The following is a 6,300-nucleotide window of genomic DNA, read 5'->3' as shown; positions in this document are numbered from 1 at the left end:
TGCTTATTTTTTATCACCATATACCAATGGCGTTTTTTCAGGGGAAGTCCTTGAGGCGGAGGGCCGAGCTTGCGGTGGCTAGCCAACAAGGGGCATCAAGGCCCATCAGGCTGAAAAGAAGTGCGGTCCGGATTGAGATGCCAGTGCAACGGTACGGCGCGCCATTTTATTCCCAGGCTTTATTCCCTCAAGGCATACTAACGCTCGTGCTTTTTTCAGGAAAAAGAGCGCTCGCCGGACTATATTCGAAGAGATTTCCAATCGCGCCTCCACCGACCAGGCTCCAAGGCCGGGTCCGGAAGCGGAGGCGAACACGAGGCACTCACCGGACGCTCCTCCAACAGAGGATGCAGACGGGCTGTCTGCCACCAATTCCGAGGTGGAGAGTGCCATGAACCATAGGCGTCGCCGGTCAATTCTTCGTGACGCTTGTTTCTCCCAAGAGGCATTGGATGCCTTCAATACGGGGGATGGGTACCTCCATGCCGCTCATAATGGTCTAGCCAAAGCCACAGAGCAGTACATAAAAGACATACGGGTGAGAAAATTTGATGGTTATATATGTCAGTAGCCCCCGAGACTTGAAACAGTTAGAACAACTGATTTAAGGATCATTTCTTATGCAGGATCTTACAGAAAAGAATACCCAACTGTCCCAAGAGCTGGGAGAGTGCAAGGCCCAACTTGAGGCTGCACTAGCCGCGACAGGGGAGGCCAAGGAGACCCCCTCTAGTAATATATGCTTTGAAATATAAGCATGTTGCAAAGTGCGGCATGTGTGAAAATCTGACAATAACATTGCAGATGGCGCCGGAGTGGATTCGGACAAACAACAACTCTTATGCCGGTTAAAGGCCGGTGAGAGCGTGCTTACGAGGGTGAGGCAAGAGAAGAATAAGCTCCAAGATGCCAACACCCAGCTAGGCGAGGAACTAAAGGATGTTCGTGCTCAGCTGTCGGACTCCATGAAGGAGAATCGGCTGCTTCGACGCGGCATTTTTAGTAAGTGCTTGAACGAACTTAAAAAAAAGAGTTCGACGAGGAAGTCGATTGATAGAGTTATGTCTGTAGGTATGCTGACAGGTCGACTTGCTGAGGAAATGCCCGGTTCTATGAGTGACCTTCTTCCCGAGCTCTCACAACTGCACGAACGAGTTCGGCAGGTGATGCAAGGCGTCGCCCAGGCCTTGTGGCCATCCGTCTCCCTGCCCGAAGGCCTCAGAGAGCTTGCAGAGAAGCTGAAGGGAGCGCGGTGGCGCTTCCGATTATGGAAGATATCGGCCTACCGTCAAGGCGCCAGGGAGGCCTGGGCCATAGTGAAGACACGGTACACAAAGGCCGACCCAAACCACATGGCCGAGGTCGGACCTGTAGGGCCCGATGGGAAGGAGATCCCCGTGAGTTTTGTGTACGGCCAGGTAGAGTTGGCCGCCAAATATTTCCAATAGGACTGTAAACTAGACAGCCTATTGGATGGTATTGAAGAGGAATATACCCAGTCAAATTGACTATGTAATTTAAGATGACATGTAAAATGACTTCTAGCCGGATTGTAGATCGTTTGTCGTGGCGGACCTTTTCGCTTCAACCTAGGGACCCGATAGTACGGAGTGTGTCCGAATACCCTCTCGGTTATGTAAGAACCGGGGCATGCGTGGAGACCAGGCGTAGGGGTAATTAGTGCTTGAACAGACAAGTGCCCAACTAGTTATGTTATATTACATGGTTAGTAAGAAACATCTTCCACGGAGAATAGTTCCGTTAGGGGTTCCTTTCCCTGGGAGACATGCCCGAAAGTGCATGTTCGGACTGCGAAAAAAGCAGAAAAGCATCTGGGGGCGGATAAATAAACGAGTGAGAAATCATCTTTTAGTTCACCGACTGAATATTCCCTTAATAACGCTAGCTTTCGGCTTCACACAGTCTGAGGTACACATCCGGCTGACCCGGCAGTAATAATCGCAGAGGTGCTCCCTTTACCGCCTAGCCGAACAATCGGGAACATAGGGGTAAGCATAGGAGCCAGGCAACCCATCTTGCTGAAGAAAAGGTACATGCGGAAGTGTGACACATGTATTGGGCATTAGGCCAGTATAAACAAGCTTCTGTTAGAGAAGCCCCCAGGTATTATAAGTGCGGATAGCGCGTCAATTGTGTGTGAACAAGGCGCAAACGAGCCCTTAAAGGCTGTAAGAGAACAGGAGGGAGAAGAAGAGAAATATAAGACAACTAATGTGTAAAAAATAGACAGAGGAAGGAGACGAACACAGAGTCCGGCGCTCGGCATGGAATCTTTGTAGACGGGCTGCGTTCCATGGGTTCGGCTCGAGTCGGTTATCCGATGCATCTCGCAGACGGTATGCTCCACCAGTCAGGACTTGGTCAATTATGAAGGGACCTTCCCATGTGGTCTTGAGTTTGTCCTTTTTCTTGTCCGGCAAGCGTAGAACTAACTCGCCAACATTATAAGTTTTGGCCCGTACTTCTCTGCTTTGATATCTTCGAGCCTGCTATTGATAGAATGCAGAACGGGCTTTTGCCACGTCGCGCTCCTCCTCCAATGCGTCCAAACTATCCTGCCGATCGAGTTCGGCTTCTCTTTCTTCGTACATGCGCACGCGAGGTGAGTCATGAATTATGTCGCAGGGCAGAACTGCCTCTGCACCGTATACCATAAAGAATTGCGTGAATCTGGTAGTGCAATTCGGTGTGGTCCGCAGCCCCCAGAGTACGGAGTCGAGCTCCTCTACCCAGTGCGTGTTAGATTCCTTGAGGGACCGCACTAATCTTGGTTTGATGCCGCTCATGATTAGACCATTTGCTCGCTCGACTTGACCGTTAGTTAGTGGGTGATAGACTGATGCGTAGTCGAGCTTGATACCCATGTTTTTGCACCAGAGTTTGACCTCGTCGGCTGTAAAGTTTGTGCCGTTATCAGTGATGATGTTGTGGGGGACGCCCTAACGGTGTACGACCCCTAATATGAAGTCTATCACCGGTCCGGATTCGGCCGTCTTAACAGGCTTGGCCTCTATCCATTTGGTGAATTTTTCCACCATGACCAGTAGGTATTTTTGCTTGTGGGTTCCTCCTTTAAGGGGTCCAACCATGTCAAGCCCCCAGACCGCGAAGGGCCAGGTGATGTGATGCGGAGCAACCTTCCATCATCCCCATGGACTCTACATCGACACATCCAACCCCACGAGGACCCATGACAAGAGCTAGAGCACGTGCTTTGGAAACCGAGGTGAACTCCTTCCTACTAGACTTGCATATGAACACAAATGGAACATGTCTACTACCTCACCAAAATATACTAGGCCTCCTTAGGTATGAAGAGGAACATCACCAAGAAGCTCAGGAGCATCACCAAGGAGAAGGAGAACCACCCCAAGGCCACGTGGACCAGGAACAAGGAGAACAGCAACTGCACAGGAGGCTCCAGGCGACCCCGTGCGCACGGGCCCCCGAGACCCCGTGCCCACAGGCTACACAGGAAACAGGCGCTGGAGCACCCCGTGCGCACGGGCCTGTACCGTGCCCACGGGACCCCCGTGCGCACGGGCCCAACTTACCCCGTGCGCACGGGCCTCCCAGGATCGCCGACTGAGATGGTTTCTTCGGCTCCGCGTCTTCTCCTTCGACCCCAAGGCTATATATTCCATACCTAGACCATATGTTAGGGAAAAGCAAAGTAGTTGATACACATTTGTGAGCTTTGCTCCATGGATCCACTCCACTAGGAGACCAAGACCTCCTCTTGGAGTTACCGAACATCAAGACCTCCTTCTTGGGGAAGGATCCCAATCATAGGATCATCAAGCCCTCATGTCCTTCATAGGACTTTGGATGAACTCTACCATGTATCTTATTTCCCTTTGATTGTTCATGTACCTTGTGGATCTTGTGTCTTTGTTGTTCTAGTGGATGTGTGATTTGACTTGTTCTTGAGTGTTCCTCTTGTTTTCCCTCTTTTGTTCATCTTGTTCTTGGGGATTCCCCCTCCAATTCGTGAAAGATCTCCCCATCGGGTTCCACCCTATATCAACTTGGTATCATTAGCCATGGCTGATCCCGAAATTGGAGCCCCATCTTTGTTTTCGAGCCAAGTTTTGTGTGATTTTGTGCTAAATTCGAAAATTCCCCACCAAAAATAGACCCAAATTTTTTTATTTGTTGGTTTGATGAGATTTTGTTGGATTTGATCCATGAATTTGGTGTTTAGCAAGTAGATCCACCCCTCTACCACCTTACCCTACCTTCCACCCTTTGATTTTGACCTCAGATTCGAGATTTGCCATGGATCTGGAGTTGTTCGTCCGCTCCTCGAGGACCCCGTGCACACGGGCCCCCGTGCACACGGGCCAGCCAGACCCCATGCGCACGGCCCTTCCAGTGCGCTTCGGCCGCTGTTCCTTCGACCTCCCTTCTACATCCCATACCACCCCCCTTACCCCAGCTACACCCCAGCCACGAGATCCATCCAATTGGAGCCCAAATCGCCATGAAATCCGCTAAAACCGCGAGTCCCAGGTGACCCCGTGCTCTCGGTGTGTGTACCATGCGCACGGGACCCCATGCGCACGACCCCCCTAGGACAGCCGCGAGCAGTTCACCATTTCGCCCATAACTTCCACATCCGGAGTCCGATTTTCGTGTTCTTTAGCTCGTTGACTAGCTATTGACATCCACCATACACCTAGATAGGTTCCAACACCATTTGACTCCACCAAACTTTCGTCATTTTGGCAAGATTGCCTAGGCCCTCCACCATATCATCCGCTACACCACCATCGACTTTCGCAACCTAACCCATTTTGCTCCATTTAGCATTTGTGGTTGTTTTACTGGCGACGTGAGTCTCCTAAGGTGTTTAGGCTACTTAGGGATGGTTGCTTCTTCATCATCCAGAACCACCACTTACACATTGCCATTTCCACTTCCACCATTTGACATTTGTCATTTGAGATTTTGAGTTTGTGGTTTTTATCGTTTCCTAAGGTGTTTCAGCTACTTAGGGACAGGTCTACATCATCTTGATATCTACATCAAGAACACCGCCACTCATCATCGCAAAGGACGATAACCTCGACGACACCATTGTATATTCCCATGCAATTGCATTGTTAACCCCTAGCCCATTTTGCGTCACTTGCCTATCGAGACTAGCCATTTGAGTATTCCCGGGCCACGTTACTTGTGCACATTAGTGATCTACACCATCCATTGCATACATACCATATCATATTGGTATCATTTCTTGTGTCACAAGTTTTTTCCCACATATACGCAATTGCTATCTTGGTTTGTGCATTGTGCAAAAGTGGCCATAGAAAAAAAAGAGAGAGAGAATAAGCTTTTAAGCAAAAGAAAAGAGAGCAAAGAAGCTTGTAAGCAAGTGCCATAGCATCATACCTCATTGCACATAAGATTGTCATATCCGGTCATCTTGGATCATCATGAGAAGAACAACAGGAACATCATACACATAGCATACTTGGGATAGAAGTTTATCCATTTTGCATCTTATAGGTTGTGCACAAGTGTCGTATCCTCCTATTGAGCAATCGTGCTAGCGTCTCCCTTGAGTTGTGCAACACGAGCGTTTTCCATGGATTCCACATTTTGTGCTCACTCCTTGGTTGCACGACCCCATTTATCTATCCGTGTGTGTGTTTCCATGTGCCACATTTTCTATTGGCCTACTTGTTTCACTTGTGAATTTGTGAATCTTTTCCAACATTATTGACTCTTGCTAACATTTTGCATCAAATTTTTGTGCCACTATCCTCACCGAGCTCTACCATAAGCTTTACTTGATAGGTGTGAGTGAACAAGTCCGGTACCAATTCCACTATTCTTTCATTTCACATTGAGTGATACAAGATACATCCTCAACTTTGGGAAAAGGTAGCTTGGTATTGTTTATCTCATTTCCTACTCACATTTGCTCGAATTTTGTGATGGATAGGCAAGGCATTTCCTCTCCGGTCTACGACAACAATGACGGTGTGAACAACTACATCACCAAAGCGTCCATTTTCGATCTACAACGACAAATGCAAGGCGCACAATCAAGATTCCGAGAGCGCATCGAGAACATCTCCATCGACATTCATCACTCCTCAGCAAGGAAAAGGGACTACATCGACAAGAAGCTTTCCGCACATAAAGAGGAGCAAGATGCAAGGATGGAGGAGATTAGAGCCTTGATCAAGTCTTCTTCCCCTTCATCATCTTAAAGGCGGCGACATTCAAGCCACAAGTCTTCGGAGCGCGGAAACGATGAAAGTGCAAATC

The sequence above is a fragment of the Triticum aestivum genome, chromosome 7B, assembly GCF_018294505.1.
Source record: "Triticum aestivum cultivar Chinese Spring chromosome 7B, IWGSC CS RefSeq v2.1, whole genome shotgun sequence".
Lineage (NCBI taxonomy): Eukaryota > Viridiplantae > Streptophyta > Magnoliopsida > Poales > Poaceae > Triticum > Triticum aestivum.
This window is presented reverse-complemented; position numbering follows the sequence as displayed.